The sequence below is a fragment of the Tachypleus tridentatus genome, chromosome 8 (genome assembly GCF_004210375.1).
Source record: "Tachypleus tridentatus isolate NWPU-2018 chromosome 8, ASM421037v1, whole genome shotgun sequence".
Classification (NCBI taxonomy): Eukaryota; Metazoa; Arthropoda; class Merostomata; order Xiphosura; family Limulidae; genus Tachypleus; species Tachypleus tridentatus.
Window position 1 is genome coordinate 8,429,896 of NC_134832.1, and position 19,275 is coordinate 8,449,170.

Genomic DNA, 19,275 nt, shown 5'->3' on the forward strand with positions numbered 1-19,275 from the left:
AGTATCTTAGAATAGGCCAGCCGTGCTTATAATTGTGATGTTGTGCCAACAACACCAGAGTGTTTATAAATTCACCAAAGCACAAAAGAAGAGTGTTTGTGGAAATATCAAACATTGTCACATGCAGGATTTCTTAACACGTTGGATTTAAATAGTGTCAGATTGAAAAAAAACCTTATCAAGTGGTACTGATGCCTTGTTGACCTTAACAACACCAGTTATAATAACAAAAAAAAAGTATTGTACCTTTTATGAATAGTTATGGGATGTGTGCTGCTACAGGCATAATGTTAATACTTCAGTCACTGTGAGTTCATTACAAACAGAAGTTACAGTGCCATCAAGTGAAATATGAGACTTTTGAACTCTGAATATTTGTCAATAAATATTTAAACTATTATATGGTTTTTCTCATTACAAAGTGACATGACTTTAGTCTAGGACATTTCACATATCATTACAAACTGGAAATAATATATCTTACCAAAGAGACATATGTCCGTGTGTTAAAACTTTGCCTAATTTCAGAATGTGTTGACATTTTATTCTGCCACTTTGAAGATGGGTACTGGTTGTTTGTCCATGTGACGCTCTCTCCTGCCACATTCTGACTTCATGGAAAAAAGCATCGTCTGAGAGCTCCCCGCTAGTACAGCGGTATGTCTCCGGACTTACAACGCTAAAATCAGGGGTTCGATTCCCATTGGTGGGCTGAGCAGATAGCCCGATGTGGCTTTGCTTTAAGAAAAACACACACACATCACCTGAGAATCATGTAAAATGTTTTGCACGTACAGAATCTAATGAAATATTTATTTTCTGGTCAGCTTTGAGTTTTAAATCAATTATTGAAATTTTTTCAGAGAAAATAGTTGTATGTTATACATTTTAGAAAAAAAACTAGAATTAGTGATATTAATAAGTGCTTTATAGATAAAGCAATAGTTAACTGTAAGAAGTACAAAATACAATTAAATATACAAGTGGAAACTATAAGGTTGAATATTTGTGGAAGATAAGAATATTAGTTTTAATTTCTATAATAGTAATGGTCTAAAATAATTATTTACGTAGATTGGTACATAATTCTTTAAAACCAAACATTAGCAATACAAATATATATCAACTTATAAACCTAAACATGAAATTTTTATTATTGCATGTTACAATTAGCCAGAGATTTCAACATCCATTTCAGAACGTTATACAAAGTAAAAACTATAAAGTTGGCCATTATGATAAGAACTAGAGTTGAAGAGTAAGCATGACAATTATTACTATTAACGACTTATAAATGTATGAGTTATTCAGTATAAAAGCAAAAATAAATGAAATAACATTGTTAATACGAGGTTTATTTATAAAATATCAATAATTGAAAAAAAATACGTAAGATTAGATGTAGAAGTGAAAACTATAAATAACTTAAACGTAGTTATAGATATTTCGATCAGGTTGCAAAATCATTATTGTAAAAAATAATAAATACAACAAAATTGAAATACTTTGTCATGAACTTTCACTGTCAACAACACTTGTACTCAACGTTTTATTTACAATACATAAAAATATAACTGCTTCACGATCTTATTTATAAAAGTGAAAGAGCAGGAATGTTAGTAGTAGTAACTTTTCAGAACATATATAGGCAAAGTAAATAGAGAAGCCATGAAATGAACGTAAGTTCGGACACCATACTACTGTCCTATGAAACTATAGTAACACTATTCTAGATGTGTCAAAAGGACTTTAGTAACACATTTTGTTCTTAGCACTGCGTTCTCTGGTATCACTCTATAGAACTCTGCTATCATCTTTACCCTTCCCCTATGCCAATACACTATCTGGCGGATAACACTCCAACTATGATGTTACCTCTTCTCTAAGACAGCTGTGACCTCTGGTGCCACTTTCTTGGAACTATGACGTTATCTCTCTGGCATCTCTCTGTATCTCCTGAGACAGCGAAATCAGCTCGTGGTGTGGAAGTGCTGCCCTAACTAATGACTTTTTCAGAAAATGTAGTAGAATAGAGTGCTGTGATAAGCTCAAGCACTCCTGTCTGTACAGTAATAAAAAAAATCTGATATTTTTTTAATCAGTTCAAACAATCCACAGGAAACAACAAATCTTGGAGTAAGATAGAATGCAATTTTTACGGTGATTGCATGAGGAGAGCGTTCAGTTATTCAGTACTTTTTATGAAAATTAAAAAAGGAAGTAATTTGATCTTGATGGCCTATTTTAGAATTACTAACAGCACAGCTGTTTACTTGCTCCAATACTGTAATTAGTTTGATACTTTTTATAATCCACATATAATTTTATCACAGATATTCCATCTAAGACAAAGATTGTTTCAATTATTATGGCTGACAGCAAAGTATTTGTTATATTAGATATTTATTTAGTTCTTGTAGTGCAAGTCATTTTTGTATGATCAAAAGGTGCTTATTAAATACATTAAAATTAAGCTCTGAACACATGTATCTCACATGAGAGTAGATATCAATTTTAATCCTTGCTAGTTTACGAATGTTATTTCTTATACTTGTTTCATTGTCAACTTTGGATATTTTTAATTTATCAAAGTTAGGTGATAAAATATATGGCATTATTTCCTGACTTCGGGACAGATATGTCCATTTTCGTGATATCTCAGAAATGAGAGAAAGCATATTACTTTGTGCAATTTGTAAATATGTTGAAAGTTGTTTTTTTTTTGTAAAAATGAAAACTGAAAATACATTTCAGTTTTTCTAATGTTATAAAAATATTTTGGGTTGCTGAACAAATTCTGGAGACATTTTGTACAAAGCAATATTTCATGTTGTACAATATCCAGATGCATTAACTTCGATTTTCAAGGTGATTTTTTACCAAAATATTCAGTCTTCTTTTATATTATTAATAAAACCCTCAGCTAAAGCGAAAATCATAAAATATTGTTTACTTTATTTCAAATTTATTGTCGAACATAATCTATGGTAATTTAATTATTTACACATTTGCCAATGAACAATTTAAGAATTATGTGTTACTAAAAACTTTATAGTACTATTGAATGTGAAATGTGATTAATGGTCAATATAAGAAAGAACATGTTACTTGACCGGCCAAAATGTACAAGAAATGAATATATAAAAGATACTGATAACCAAGAGCAATTCCTGCGGTTACAATCAGTTCGACAGAATAAAAATACTTTCTATTAAAAAAATTATTCAACGGTAAATCATATGTTTTGTGTTTTATTGAAAGATAAAATTGCACTTGATAAACGGTTTTATTTTAAAAAAATACATATAAATATACATCACGGAAATGAAATTAAACTCTTTTTCTTCTTAGGAAAACTTTGGATCTATCGTTTCATTTAACCTACCTCACTCCATTAAGCAATGAAAATATCTTTAACTGAAGTCGTCATTTCAGTACACATAACTTAGACACGCCTTATTATACTGTTAAAAGCATATGGATGAAGTTTGAATCTAAAATATTTGAATCCGATTACCGTAAATTCCGGCGTATAAGTCGACGTGGCGTATAAGTCGAGGTCTATAAGTTTGGCCTAAAAATCATGATTTTGACATGTACCTGCCGTATAGGTCGACCCCCTTCTCTGGCTCAAATCGCTTGGTCGGAATATTTCAGTCGGCATCAGCGGCGAGGTGTAGCTAAGGAAGTGATATTCAATAATCAACTGCGTCATCAGCAGACTTTGTCAGACGGCGCCATTTTCAAGAAATCTTATTATCTGCTGTGACTAGCTACGCCTCGCCTCTGGTCGGCATAAAAATGATAGATTTGCACTTTACAATAGAGAGCAAAAGTTCTGTCACTACGTGTTCTGAGAATTCATTTTTGCTGACTCATTCGTGCGCTTCGCCGCGCTTTCACTCACGTGACGTTTCGTTTGCCAAAGTAAAGTGAGAAATCTGCGTTGATTGGCCAACATGACATGCTTGCTCGACAAATAAGGCTTTCACTAAAAGAAGAAGTGTCACGTTTTATGCACCTTACGGTATTCCTGTCTAGACAAATTTATTGATTTTCTTTTATCTGGTGTGTCTAACCTTGCTACGCTTAGCTAGGAAATTAGCTGACCAATCGGCTCTGAATGAATTTTTAACTGTCTATCCAGTTTCAATTTCCAGTTTCAAAATGTCAGTTACAAATTTCAGTGACAAATTTTTAAATAATTATAAATCGTTAAACAAGCAAGATGTCCAGTCAACCACGAAAAAGGATGAAATATGATGCAGCATTCAAGATAAATATCGTTCAAGCAGCCAAAGACAGTAGCAACAGCGCAGCAGCTCGGCACTAATGCATAAGTGAAAAATTGGTCAGAGATTGGAGGAAGGCAGAAAACACTACCAAAGAATTGCCCTTAACCAAATGTGCGAATCGTGGTCAAAATCAAGAAAAATGGCCAAGATTAGAGAAGGAAATAGCGACATGGGTGTTATCTGAACGTCAATGTGGCAGAATCGTAACAAGAGCCCTTATCCGACTGAAAGCTTTACAATGGGCAGCTATGAATAAAGAAGACAGCATGGATTTTAAGGCAACAGTCAGTTGGTGTTCTCGTTTTATGCATCGTCATGATCTGGTCATTCGTCAAAAGACAAAAATTGCTCAACAGCTACCGAAAGATTTGGACTACAAGATCACGCAATTCCAGACCTTCGTCATCAATCAAAGAAAACGAAATGAATACGATATGGCTCACATTGGAAATATGGACGAAACGCCCATGTTTTTTGATGTCGTCGGCAACACTACAATTAACAAAAAAGGAGAAAAGACAGTTCTGGTGAAGACCACAGGGCACGAAAACAACACTTCACCGTCGTATTGGCCTGCCTCGCCGATGGAACGAAACTGCCGCCTATGATAATATTTAAAAGAAAAACGATGCCAAAAGACAAGTTTCCGCCAGGAGTCGTGGTTCATGTACAAGAAAAAGGATGGATGGACGATAGTGGATGTGTCAAATGGATTAAAGAAGTGTGGGCCTGTCGGCCAGGCGCCATGCTTAAACCCAAATCGTTGTTAGTGTGGGACATGTTCAAGTCACATTTAACGGATACTACGAAAAAAGCATTAAAATCGAAAAAAACAGATATGGCGGTGATTCCAGGTGGATTAACATCTGTACTGCAACCTCTGGATGTATCGTTAAATAAACCATTTAAGGATTCTATGCGCACCAAGTGGAATGAGTGGATGGCATCGGGTCAAAAAACTTACACTGCCGCCGGAAATATGCGTGCTGCATCTTTGCCTACAGTGTGTCAGTGGGTAAAAGATTCCTGGGACTCTATTGATCTAAAAATCCTTGTCAACTCATTCAAAAAATGCTCAATTACCAATGCTAAATGATATGTTAAATGATATGTTATGGGAAGAGGATGACGATATCCCCTCATCATCAGTGGAGCATGACATTATTCCAGAAGAGGATCCTTACGATGACCATTTGAATGGTGAGGAATGGGACTTTGTGTTTGATCGATCTCATGTTGAGTAGGATTACTAGTATTTTACTATTTTATAAATAAATACCTATATGTCATATCATATAATTTTGATTTGCGATGGTTTTCTCGAATCTGAATTTATTAGAATTCATGTCATGAAAAACGTCACCGCCGTATAAGTCGAGGATGGATTTTTAAACTTGAAATTTGGTGTTAAATTTTCGACTTATACGCCGGAATTTACGGTACATTCTTTTTACACTATGACAATACATCTTACATCTTTTAAAATCATGAATATATTTTACACTTATATTTGACATATTTTAGTCATTGCCAGCGACATTTAAGCACCCCAAATGTATGATTCATTTTCATTCTCGTGCTACTGTACAGCTGGATCAAAAGGCAACCATCTTCAAAGTGAAATGCTGCTTAAAGGGAGCAAGTAGCATCCTCCATAAGAAAAGTGCCATCTGGGTACATTAATAGACAGATCGACTGTAACTGTTCATATAACAAAGACCTCCTAAATACTCTGGCATCAAGGACAGAGTTGGGCCGTCTTCAGTAGAATTCTGTGAAAAACATCTTATTATCACACACAACTTCAACAATAACGAAGTAGAAGTTTTTCCTCTTCATGTGCTTTCTTGAGCACTCATTTGGCGGATAAATGAGGATGCTACTTCCGTCAGTGGTGCTTATGATTTTTAGTCCATACCTGGATGAAAAACCTTTATTTATATCACGAGCTCTGTTGCCATAAATTAAAATAACAAAGACAAACAGATTGTGACAGTGCTTTATATATTTGTTTGTTTTAGAATTAAGCATAATGGTACATTATGGACTATCTGTGCTCTGCCAACTACGAATATCGAAACCTGGTTTCTAGAGGTGTGAGTCCGCAGACATAATGCTGTGCCATTAGGGGGTATTATATATACATTTAGATTATTAAGTAGGCTTAGTGTACTTTGCATACATAAATTATTAATGTCAAGCGATTTTAGTTTACTTACAGTACATTTTTTTGAGAATAATCATTAAAGAAAATATGTACTATGTTAAAGTTTGTTTTTGAATTTCGCACAAAGCTACTTGAGGGCTATCTGTGCTAGCCGTCCCTAATTTAGTAGTGTAAGACTAGAGGGAAGGCAGCTAGTCATCACCACCCACCGCCAACTCTTGGGCTACTTTTTTACCAACGAATAGTGGGATTGACCGTAACATTATAACGTCCCCACGGCTGAAAGGGCGAGCATGTTTGGCGCGACGGGGATGCGAACTCGCTACCGTCAGATTACGAGTCGCAAGCTTTAACACGCTTGGCCATGCCGGGCCATGCTTAGACGTTAGATTATATTTATTGATATAGGTATAAAGGTGTTCCTTTGTACTGGTTTATTTTGGTCTTGAGTTGTTGTATAAGTAAGGCGTCTTTAATTTTGCGTTTGTTTATGTTTGTTTCTTTATTTAGTATTTGGGCGTTTTCTATGGTTATGTTGTGTTTATTTGATTTGCGGTGTTTGAAAACGTGTAAAGGTGACTTATATGTTCTTTAAATCTGGTTTCCATTTTTCTACTTGTTTCTCCAATATAGAAGTCGTGGCAGTTATCACATTGTATTTTATAAATAATGTTGGTGTGGTATTTGTCAGTGTAGTGTTTACATAGTATAGACCTTAGTTTTGTGCCTGGTTTTTGAGTAAATTTGGTATTAATTGGAATGTCGTATTTTTTACTAGTTTTTGCCAAATGTTAGTTATTTGTCCGCTGATATCGGGAATATATGGTATGCATACAAGTGGGTTTTCTTGTCATCATGGATAATGAATATTTGTTCCTTCACACTGTGACCAGCTGACGGAGTTATTAATATATATCGATGCTTGTTTCAGTTAAAATATATTTAGAAGTGAGTGTGTGTTGCAAAATTCCCGCCTATTCACCACATTTCTAGAATATTTTTGAATGTGAGAATAAACAGTGAAAACACTAGCATACCGCCACTATTGTTTAGCCAACCGAAATTTCTAGAACCTTATCTAACGTTTATAAACTGATGCACCAAGAGACAGTACATATTGTTTGTTTACTAAATTTACCTATAAATATGATTAACATTATTAATTGGGAAACTACAGAAAGTTACCAGGAACATTTATAAATTTCAAAACTTATAAACCATTTAACTTCGGTGGATTAATTTCGGAAATTACTATTTCTACAAAGACATTCTATAACTTCAACGGGGAAAATTCAGGTGTGATCAGTGAAGAATTAGCTGTTAAGTGAAGTGTATCTGTATCAACTCAGAATTAATTCGCTCATCATGAATCATTGATAAAATATTCAGTTCGAGACCAGATATAAGGCTCAATATTATTTATAAGTTTGTAAAACTTTTGTATATAAATCATTACTTGTAATAACTATTTGTAATAACCGTTATTATAAATTGTATTATTGTTTGTATATTAAAATACATACCTATTAAGAAAGAAAATCGTGTGTATAAATCTTGTTGGTAAGTATCATAAATCTGATACCTCTCAACATTTAATTAACTTGTAAATCAAAAGGAAAAAAATAACTACGTTTCGGGGTATTTAATGTCGTAATACATAACTTAATAAATTATCGAGAAGTATCTCGTCCGAGATACGTTATAATACGTAACAAACATACGCACAACGTCTTGGTTCCTTATTTCTTCTCAAAGCAACAACAATAGGGAGGGAGGAAGTCTTTATGTCGGCCAGTGGGAAATAAGTCAATAGCATCGTCAAAGAGAAAAACAAGCAAAAGCAGTAAAAAAAATGTCAAGTTGAACCAGAATCCTTTTTACCTAGTTGCATTGCATCAAATGCATTTAAAAACTGAATTGAAAATCCAAAATTGGTTCTATTGTATTGAAGTAAGTCCAAATAATTTAGGGATAGTTAGACTTTAATGTTATGGTCCCTTTATTCAACATCTAAAGTAGCAAGTCTATTGTGAACAAGGCATTTAATGTTGGATAATTTTTACACCCCTAATTAAAAAAAAAGCCTTTAGAATGGTACATTATGCTGTAGTTAGAACCACGGAAGGCGAATAAAATCCTCCTTAACTTCTTAATAAAATCACGGATTATAGCCTTTGAAGAAGTACTTCTTAATAAAATCAAGCATGAGTGGCATGTAAGTTATTAACAAGTGCCTCTTCTAGACGAAAATTTTTGAAGAAAACCAAGCAGCCCATTTTATCACAAAAACAAACACCTATAAATCAATTAAGCTCGTAGGATGTTTGTTGAAAAAGTCATAAATTATGAGTAATTGCATCACATACCTGGAAAGCAGATTCTTAATAAACAAATAAGCAGAAGACTGAAAATATTAAAGCTTTCAAAGCTAACATCCCATTAGAAAGCACTTGTGAGACCAGAGGCTAGATGAGAGTGAGAATTTCAGTAGCTATATACGGGAATTTAAGAGAATATTAAGAATCTGTCGACTTCGACTTGGACTGCTCACAAAACAGCTATATACTGATTTTGGTTGCGTGCACAATAACTGTGTAAAAGGTAGAAATTATGTGTTTTAGTTCTGGTTGTGGAATATTACAGCATTTTGTTTCAACCTTATTAAAGCTGAGTTAAAAACACAATCAACAACAGTGGTAGAGGATGTGACATACAGTTTACTTTTTCATTCACCAACCAGGAAGCCAGAGAATTGAAGAGTATCATCATATAAATGTGTACTATCAAACTCTGTGTGACTTGAAGTCGCTGTCTTATACATTGTCGAGTAATGTAATAGAAGAAATTTCAGCAAAATCTAAAGGTGGACGTTTGCCTGAACTCTTCATTAAAGTAATTCAGTTTCTCTTGAGGATCTTGGAAGAAGTGTCCAAGAATAATCAATAGCGTTAAGTTAATATTTCTTGTATTTCGTATAATAGTAAATATTTTAGCTTTAAATTCTTGTTATTTACATAAATTCTTCGAGTTGGTGATCTATATGCTCACGATTGCATACTCTGGTACAAATAAATACTGACTTACAATTTGCCATAATTAAAAGGATGGTTAAGTTAGGCATTAACACATTGTAAATAATAACAAAAAGAAGTTTAGGTAATTAGAGATAAATGGCCACAGTTACTGAAGAAATTAAGATGAAAGAGAATGTCTGACTTAGAACTAACAAAATGGCAAATATAGGTTTATAAGACACTGCAGCTCCATCAGTCCTGCCAGTACTAATGGATCAATTCAATGGTTACACAATTCACATTTAGTGAGTGTTATTTGCCGCTGTTTTATAGTAGAATTAAGGAACATCTTGATCGGATTATTAATGTAATTTATCAGGTGATAGAATACCAGGCTCAACAGATGCTTAAAAAGTAGACATTCCTAGTTTAAGAACAGCAGAAGAAGCAAAATAATTTAAAAAAGCCTATAGTGAATAAAGAATAATTCTTGACTTTAATCTATTAAACATATTAAGATTAGATTATAAAAAGCGCAAGACACCAGATACTATTATGACACAATTTAGAATGATATCTTTCAGACAATTTGATCATAAGCCACATGACTTATGTAATTGACCGCAGAAAGCTTATACACATTCCAATGAACTGATTATACAGGTAATGCTAAAATCTAATCATATGAGAAGAGGCTAACTAGTAACTTAATGATCACAAATTACCATGTTTCGGAACTTTTTAGAAAAGGTTTATGAAAGCCACTAAAAAACAGGCATTTTCAACGGACACATAAATGCAGTGTTAGTTGAAATTATACGACAAATTTCGAAGTAGTTTTGTCAGTAAGGAATAAATAGATTGAGCGTGAATATTGTAGATTAAATTTCACCAATAGCAACTATCAAAATAAAGGGTATAGAATGTCAGTTATTAGTTTTCATAGAACCCCTATCTTTTTTGCTAACTGCAGTAATAGCGAAAAATCAAACAATATTAAAAATATATGTAAGGAAGTTTCAAAAAGTGTTTTAACTTCCATTATTGGACATTCTGTTAAGAAATGATGAAAGTATAATATTCCTGTAAAAATGAAACTTAAAACTTGAACAATCATTGTATTATCTGTAAGCAAATAGATTTATAGACAGATGGCATATTGAGACAAAATTTGTAAAAAAATCATGACATAGAAATATTCGTTACCAGATGCAAGCTACCCACAGAAATTCCTTCATCTTACCTTTTGATGAAAAAGTTATACCTTCAGAAATATGTGCAACATTAGAGACAAGCCACACTTTGTTTCTAATATAAACTACTAGTCAGATACCAAACACAAATATTAAGCAAAGGAGTGAGTCTAAGAATAAAATGTCTAACTGCATAGTGTTGATACTTTTAAGCGTTGTGATTTATGAAAAAGTTAGGATGGAAACAAGATTAATTGTTCTAAAAGAAATCAGGCTAGCTTTAATAGAAAGAAAGCCCTTGACCTATTAGTAGTTTTAGTAACAACAATAGTAAGAAAAAGTGAAAAGATAAGCAAATAATAGTAAAATAACTCGAGATAAAATGAGGATAGAAAATTTTAGTATCTATGGATTACAAAGCTGATATGACAAGTAGAGATAAAGGATAAGATAAAGTTAATGCTGCATGTGTATTACTGTCATTAAATTACAAGTTTAACAAAATACCATTCAGTTTATGTAGTAGATTTTTCAAAGATTTAGTGTTATCAGGTTGAAACGATTCAAACAGCCAACCAAATGTCAGTTTCTTTGAAAAAAATAGACTATCTAGGTCACGTAGCAACTACAGAATGTGTAAGATCAGATCCAAAAAAGTCAGAATTAGACACTCCCAGAAATTATGAAAGACATTTGTACATTTCTGGGATTTGTAAGATTTTATGGAATATTACTCCACATCTTGCAATACTAGAAATACCTTTAAATGAGTTAACTAAGAAAGACATAGGTTTTCAACAGACAGACAAAAGACAAGAAGCACTTGAAAAACTATTATATTCACTGTTAAAGGTGTTGATTTTTTTTTAAGTCATACTGATTTTAGTAAGAGGTCTACTTTAGGTACAGATGCTTTTGATTTTGCTATAGGAGCAGTTCTTTTACAGTTAGATGAAAATAAAAAGGAACTTCCTATAGCTTATCAGTGTAGACAAGTAGGAAAAACTTAAATAAATTATTCATTGACGGAACAAGTGTGTTTAACAATAGTAGATAGTATCAAAACATTCCATTGTCATTTGTAAGGAAAAAGGTTTACTATCATTACAGATCATGCACCTCCAAGGTGGTTAATGACCTTAAAGGTCTACTTTAACATGGTGGTCATTATTACTATAGGATTATGTTTTTGAAGTCTTACATTGAACAGGTTGAAACACTTTAATGTTGATGCATTGAGTAGAAATTGTAGAGAAAAATCCGAAAAAGTGATTAACAAAAAAATTAAAGATATAAAAACCGACAGAGAATGCATTGCACTTAGGTCATGTCATTAATAAGCAAAAGAAAGACAAAGCTGTAAGCATGTAAAGAAATAGGGAGGAAACACAGAACACATTTTACATTTAAAAGTATTATGCAGAAAAGTGAAGAACAAATGAAACGTATTCAGAATACCACAAATAGTAGCACTCTCCAGTCTGAAAATCAAAGCTATAAGTACTTATCATGATACTCCATTCATAGCCCACTTAGAATTCGCAAAAAATCGTATAGCCAGATAAGTAGAAGGTTCTTTTCGCCAAACATGATAAAATATATTAATAACTTTTGTAAGTCAGGGTTGAACGCCGAATACGAGAAACTAACTCGCATTTAAAGAATGCTCAAACTAAACCTTGTTCTATTGATCTCTCGTTAGCTCTGTGTTGTTTATTTGATTTGGTTGTGTTCTGTTTCTTTGAGTTGATAATCTGTATCCTTAGATCCTTGAATAAGCACCTTTTATTCTTCAGGAATTTGTCGAAATTGTCGCGGAAGTTACACCTTCAGTCTTGACCTCAGCTCTACCTTCCTTTGTTTCCCAATCCAACCAACATCTGTATGTGTATATATACATATATATTCATACTTTACTGTGTCTCATCCTTTTCACGGGCAAGAAGAAGAGGGATCTTCTTTATCCTCGATCATTCCGGGAAACCAATCATCTTGGTTTCCTTTCTGATGCCCAATCAGTTGAGCTTTCCAAAGTATCTGCCGTGCGTATTCAAAGTTCTCCACATATGTATATAAGTATCCTTTCAGAGAAACTCTTGTTCAATACAGGCCTTTGCCTACAGTTCCTTGCAATATGTTCCTTCAAGTTACACTTGAAATATCTATTGTCCTGTAGTTTACTTTCTCTGATGTATAACTAATACATTCATTTATTCTACACTATCTATAGGGAAGGGAAACCAATGTTTCAGCAATACAAGATCTCATATTTCCACTACTTCTAGTTGGCACCATTAGGTGTTTCTTTGCAAAGTTCATTCGCCAACTGCAGGGCCTCCTTTAACGAAACATTTTTGTTTCAGTCCATTTCTTATATTATCATCTGCTACCACACACACAATGATCATATGCCAACAAATCCATCAATTCACAAGAAGCGTCCAGGTAAAACAATTGGAAAATACTTTTCAGATCTTCTACAAGTTCGATTAAGTCCTTTTGTTTCCTCAGTGCCGTATTCAGGAACTTTACTGATGAACATTTGTACTTTGCTTTTGAAAGATATAAATAATGCACGTGGTATCCTTGGTTTACTTATTACTTGCTATAACCCTGAATCCTAAAACAGGCTTATTTCTAATATTTCTGATGTAATACATCAAACTATATGCACACTGAAATCAAGAAGTGGAATACTTCAGTATTGCCATAGATTGCACTCCTGATATTAGTTATTAAAACCAAGTGTCAGTTGTATTCACGTATATCACAGATGATTTCTCAATTGTAGAATGTTGCTTGAAGTGACACACTTGGAATACTCGGGTGGTTAGTCAGTCGTATGAACGTGATTTATTAATGTTTGCCACTGGCAGATGACGGCCTTGACCTAGTCTACTGACATAAGAGTTCGTCTTCCGGTAGCGTTGCCAAAGTCGATTAGTGGCGACTGGTGATACGCCGACGTGCTGTGCCACCCACCTTTGGGTCTGACTATCCTCCAGCATCTGGACTGCCCTGACCACCTTGTTCTCTGTCAGATGGCGCCTGACTGCTTAGGTAAACAAGGTGAAGATACACACTGACGAAAGAGCGCAAAAACTCCATGTTGGTGTTTGTTTCGAGGATTAATGAGTAATGCATAGTTTCACGTAACAGCCTTATGTATGGGAACCTTGAGTTGTATTCTCCTTGAGTGATGAGAGTTTCGTTTGAGTTGCTTCAAACTTCTCTCGCAAGCTTAAAAAATACACTTGTAGACGAACGGATATGTTTTTCACAAATAAATTTAGTTATGACAAAAATATACTGAAATATGTATTTGTTTCTTTAATGTTTTGAGCTATACATATATTTAACCAGACTATACTCGCTGAATCAATTATGTTTCTGTGAAAAGAAAGATTACTTCAGTAGGATGTTTTTTTTTTAAGTGCGTGTTGAAAGTTAAAGTTTCAAAAAGAGTTTGAGGTCTTTTAAGGCTTAGCTGAGGTTGGCAAAGCGTGTAGCTAGTGATGAATAGATGCATCGTGAAAATCTATGCTTAACGTAAACCTGCGTATTTTATCAGTTGATCCTTCAACTTCTTAGTAGTTCTGAGGCCATAACTTCTTTTCCCAAAATATATATTAATTTCTTGTGACATTACCAGTTGGCTTAAGCAAATGTGAATACTGCTTCTCTGAACTGAAGATGGTCAAAAGCAATTTTTATTTCAGTAGGCAAAAGAGATGGTATGCTTTCTTACTGATGATTGCGCTTGAAAGATTTCAGATTGAAATTGGAGAAATTCGTTTCATTTAAATAATTTCTAATTTTGCATAATTTCTCCTAATGTTTTGATAATCATTTCAGTATGAGGCTTTAACAATGATCCCTTTTATTATTCAGCCATACATAAACCTAAGATCACCATGTGCAATGCCAAGCATCGGCTGGACTGGTGTAAAGCACACCACCATTGGATTCTGGAGCAGTGAAAACGTGTTCTCTGGAGTGATGAATCACATTTCACTATCTGGCAGTAGGACAGACGAATTTAAGTTTGGCAGACGCCAGGTAAACGCTATCTGCTTGAATGCATAGTGCCAACTGTAAAGTTTTGTGGAGGAGGAATAATGGTCTGGAGCTGTTTTTCATGGTATGGGCTAGACTCTTTAGTTTCAGTAAAGGGAAATATTAATGCTACAACATACAATAATATTCTAAAGAAATTTGTGCTTCCAACTTTGTGGCAACAGTTTGGGGAAGTCTCTTTTTTGTTTCAGCATGACAATGCCCCGTGCACAAAGCGAGGTACGTAAAAACATGGTTTGCCGAGGTTGGTGTTGAGAAACTTGACTGGCCTGCACAGAGCCCTGATCTCAACCTCATCGAACACCATTGGAATGAATTGGAATGTCGATTACGAGCCAGGCCTTCTCGTCCGACATCAATGCCCAACCTCACTAATGCTCTTGTAGTTGAATAGGAGCAAATCCTTGCAGCCATGTTTCAAAATCTAGTGTAAAGCCTTTCCAGAAGAGTGGAGGCTGTTATAGATGTAAAGGGGGACTAACTCCATATTCATGCCCATGGTTTTGGAATGAGATGCTCAACAAGCACAAATAGGGGTGATAGTCAGGTGTCCATATACTTTTGGCGACGTAGTGTGTCTTCATATGGAATAGCATGAATATCCATTTCAATTACCAACTGTTTGAGTTGTGCAAAACTTGTTATGTTAAGTAAAATTTTCATGTGTTTCTTTTACATAGGCAAATTCTTCTTGATTGTGTTGTACTCTGTTATCTGGAACAGTTAGATGGGATTTGCTGTTTACTTCTTACAAGATTCGCACCTTCCTTAATATGATTGGTATATGTCTTGTTTAGAAGTTTCTGCCGAGATGGCCGTGGTTCTCCAAATTGATCCGTATACTCTCGTTTCCCAATGCCATTATTTACAAGGGATAACCTCTGGAAAATTCTAAATCCTCGATTTGAGCAACACGTTTTCATGATCTGAGGGCATTTATATTTTGCATCAAAATGAACTGTTACATAGCTTTTCCAAAAAAAAACAAATATTCTGCGACGCTTCACTACATATGAAATGCCAGGAATGTAAAGATGGAATTTTAATACCTGCTGTTTCACAGTGATTTTACATTGGCTATGCTCTGTTTATTTGTGTCAGAGCAAATTTAACTTGGGCTATCTTCTAAGTCCACTACAGGGAATTGAACCTTGTATTTTAGCAGAGTTAGCCAATCAATGTATTCCTGTCCCACCAGAGGACATATTGGCTGTGATTATCACGCAACTTGTTGATTTGCACACATAAAGTCCTTTTACTATATCTTTGCATACATCCCCATGTTTATAACACTTTATAACACAGATTTTGTTCCTGGATAGTATGTGTTATTTCTTAAATGCTTATGTTGTAAAGGTATAGAAAATGGCCATTATTCTCTTCACACTGCTTGCAGTTTCTTGATGCCATCTATGATAAAATCAGATAAGTCTATGGGCTCACTTAGGCAGCCAGAATTAAATTGAATAGGTGAGAGGTGAGATTCTTTATATATATTACTATGGAAAGTTCTAAAAAATTCTTTATCAGCCACTCAACCTTGAATCTACCTGGAATGTTATGAAAAATGGGTAAATTTGAAAATTTCATTACCCAGATCACAAAAACAAAGTTTGAAGAGAAAAATATGTCTTTTCCATTTACTTTAGGCATAAATAATTGGAAAATAATACTTTCTGCTCACAAACAAGAAAAAGTAAAAATTTTGTTACATAGTGTAATGGACGTTTTTGAGTTATATGCTTGGAAAATTTTCATCTTCTTCCAAAAGTACAGAAATGTATGCATTCTTAAAATTTTATATCATTAAATGACGTCTATATCAGGATAGCGTGGTGAATGAGGCTATGAATTATCGTCGTATCTTCCATAGACTTCAACAACTGGATGTAATCATGTAGCATTATCAGTGTGCCTTACTGCCTGTTAAACCCCTTGTCTAACCAAAAGATCCAGTCGATCATAACGAAACATTTTACAGGACCCTGTGAAAATCCATTTTTACTAGCTAGAGCTAGTATTTCCAGATAGTGCTCTACTAGACCTGACATGGAGAGGAAGGAAGAGCTTTATGACTGAACGTTTTGAAATCTATGGTGGTGTACAAGTTCTTGAAGCGATGTTTGGGATAGGTGTTGCATCGGACAGTGTTTTCATCTTCGTTGTTAGAGGTCGTGGGGTGATTATAGGAGAACATGATGTTAAGCTTTTTTGAATTGCTGGGTGTTGAAAGAATAGTTTGTTTGTTTCGAATTTCGTGCAAAGTTACACGAGGGTTATTTGTGCTAGCCGTCCCTAATTTAGCAGTGTAGGACAAAAGGGAAGACAACTAGTCATCACCACCTACCGCCAACTCTTGAGCTACTCTTTTACCAACAAATAGTGGGATTGACCATCCCATTATAACGCCCTCACGACTGAAATGGTGAGCACGTTTAGTGTGACGGGGTTTCGAACCCGCAACCTTCAGATTATGTGTCGAGTGCCTTAACCTCCTGATCATTTATTGTCAGTCGTTTATCAGTAAATATTCCTCTTTGCGTTAGTCCTTGATCTTTGTTATTAAATACTTCAAGTTGTATCAATTCTTGATCCTTATCATTAAATACATCTTCACCTTATGTCAGTCCTTGATCTTTATCCTCAAACGTACCTTTACTTTTTTTAAATCATTAAATACACAACCATCTGGTGTCAGTCGTTGGTATTTATAATTAAATATTTCTTCACTTTGTATTTCTTCTTGATATTTATCATTAAAAGCATCTCCATTTTGTGTCAGCCCTTGTTTACTATTTAAAATAAATCTAGTCTGTAACCAATATTTGTTATTCTCACTTTCAGTTTGTTTTAATTCTTGTTTTTTTTCATACTCTATATTTTCTGCTTGAGCTGGTATTTGATGTTTAACAATAATCATACTTTCTGCTTGTGTCAATCCTTGGTCGTTTTTAATTTTCAAACATTCCGTTTCAGATAATATTTGATATTCATCATTAAATGAGCTTATTCCTTGATCTTTGTCAAATAATATGGATTTCATCTCTTTCAGTTCTCTGCCACAAAATACATTGTCTAGTTGAGCTAAATTTTCGCAATGTTTGTTTACTAAAGTTTCAATTTCTGCAAATACTTGATTTTTGTCGTTTAATGTACTTTTTGTCCAACCCAGTTCTTTGTCGTTTTCACTAAATGCATTTTCATTTAGTGTCAGTATTTGGTCTTTATTATTTACAGCAGATATTTTTGAGACTAAATCTTGATCTTTGTCATTACATATACTTTTGTAATGTGCAAGTCCTGTGTCTTTTTCTTTGAACGAACTGTCTAGTTGTATCAAACTATAATCTTTATCTTGAGCTACACTTTCGGTTTGAACAATTTCATGTTCACTTTCAATAAATACACTTTTGTCTTGTGTTAAATCTCGATTGGATATCGTATCTGTATAGACCAATTTTTGGTTGTTTTTTTTCAATTCATTCTCAACTTGTGCTAGTTTCTGTTCATTATAGTGAACTACTTTTTCTGCGGGAGCTAATTTATGACGGTTCTAATTTGATAGATACTTAGTTTGTGTCAACTGTTTGTCTTTGTCATAAAATATATGTGTTGTTTGTGTTTGATCTCTATCATTGAATAAAAAATCTGTTGGGTTCAGCCTTTGGTCTTTTTCTATAAAGTCACTTTTTTGTTTGAGACAGATCTTGGTTTTTATCGTTAATCACATTTTTAGCCTAAGCCAATTCATACGCATTATCTTCATGTCCACTTTTAACTTCTGCCAACTTTTGGTTTTCGTCAGAAAATATATATTCAGTTTTAATCAGGCATTGTTTGTTTTCTCTTAAAGCAATTTCTGTTTGAATCAAATTCTGGTCCTTGTGATTGGCTAAAATTCCAGTTCTTGAAATGTCTTGGTTTCTATTAGACGTATTTTTATTTTGGATCAGTTCTTGGGCTTTTTTACTGAGTATAACTTTGGACATTCGTTGATCTTCACCATTGAATTTATCTGTTTTTTCATGTGATGCATTATTTAGTGTAATATTTTTGAAAACTAATGGGAATGTTATGTCGTCTTGATCCATTTCATTGTTCAAGTTTCCTGCTTTTAATCCTGCTAAGTCTAATGAATTCAATATATCTTGTTTGACTCCTTCCTCTTCATTAGAAGCTATTTTATCACTTTTTTGGTTTTCAGTATTCTGTTGTTTCGTTGTTTTTACGGAAACTAAAGCAAGAGCTTTTATCGAATGTTTTGGTTAAGATGTGGGAGATTTTCCTGTGGTTTCTTTTAATAATTGTGAAAACTTTGTTATCATTCCAGTTTTTTCATATTTGTTTTAATGTTCGCATTTCTGCTAACACTTTTTCTCTCTAGATCTTTTTTAGTATTTTCATCTATAGCTCCTTCATTTTTTCCTTCAAATGGTATTTCCACACTGACACCTGAACGTCGTATTATTTTCACATTATTAAAAGGCTTTGCATTTTTTGCTAGAGTATCCTTTTTACCTTCTGGCGTT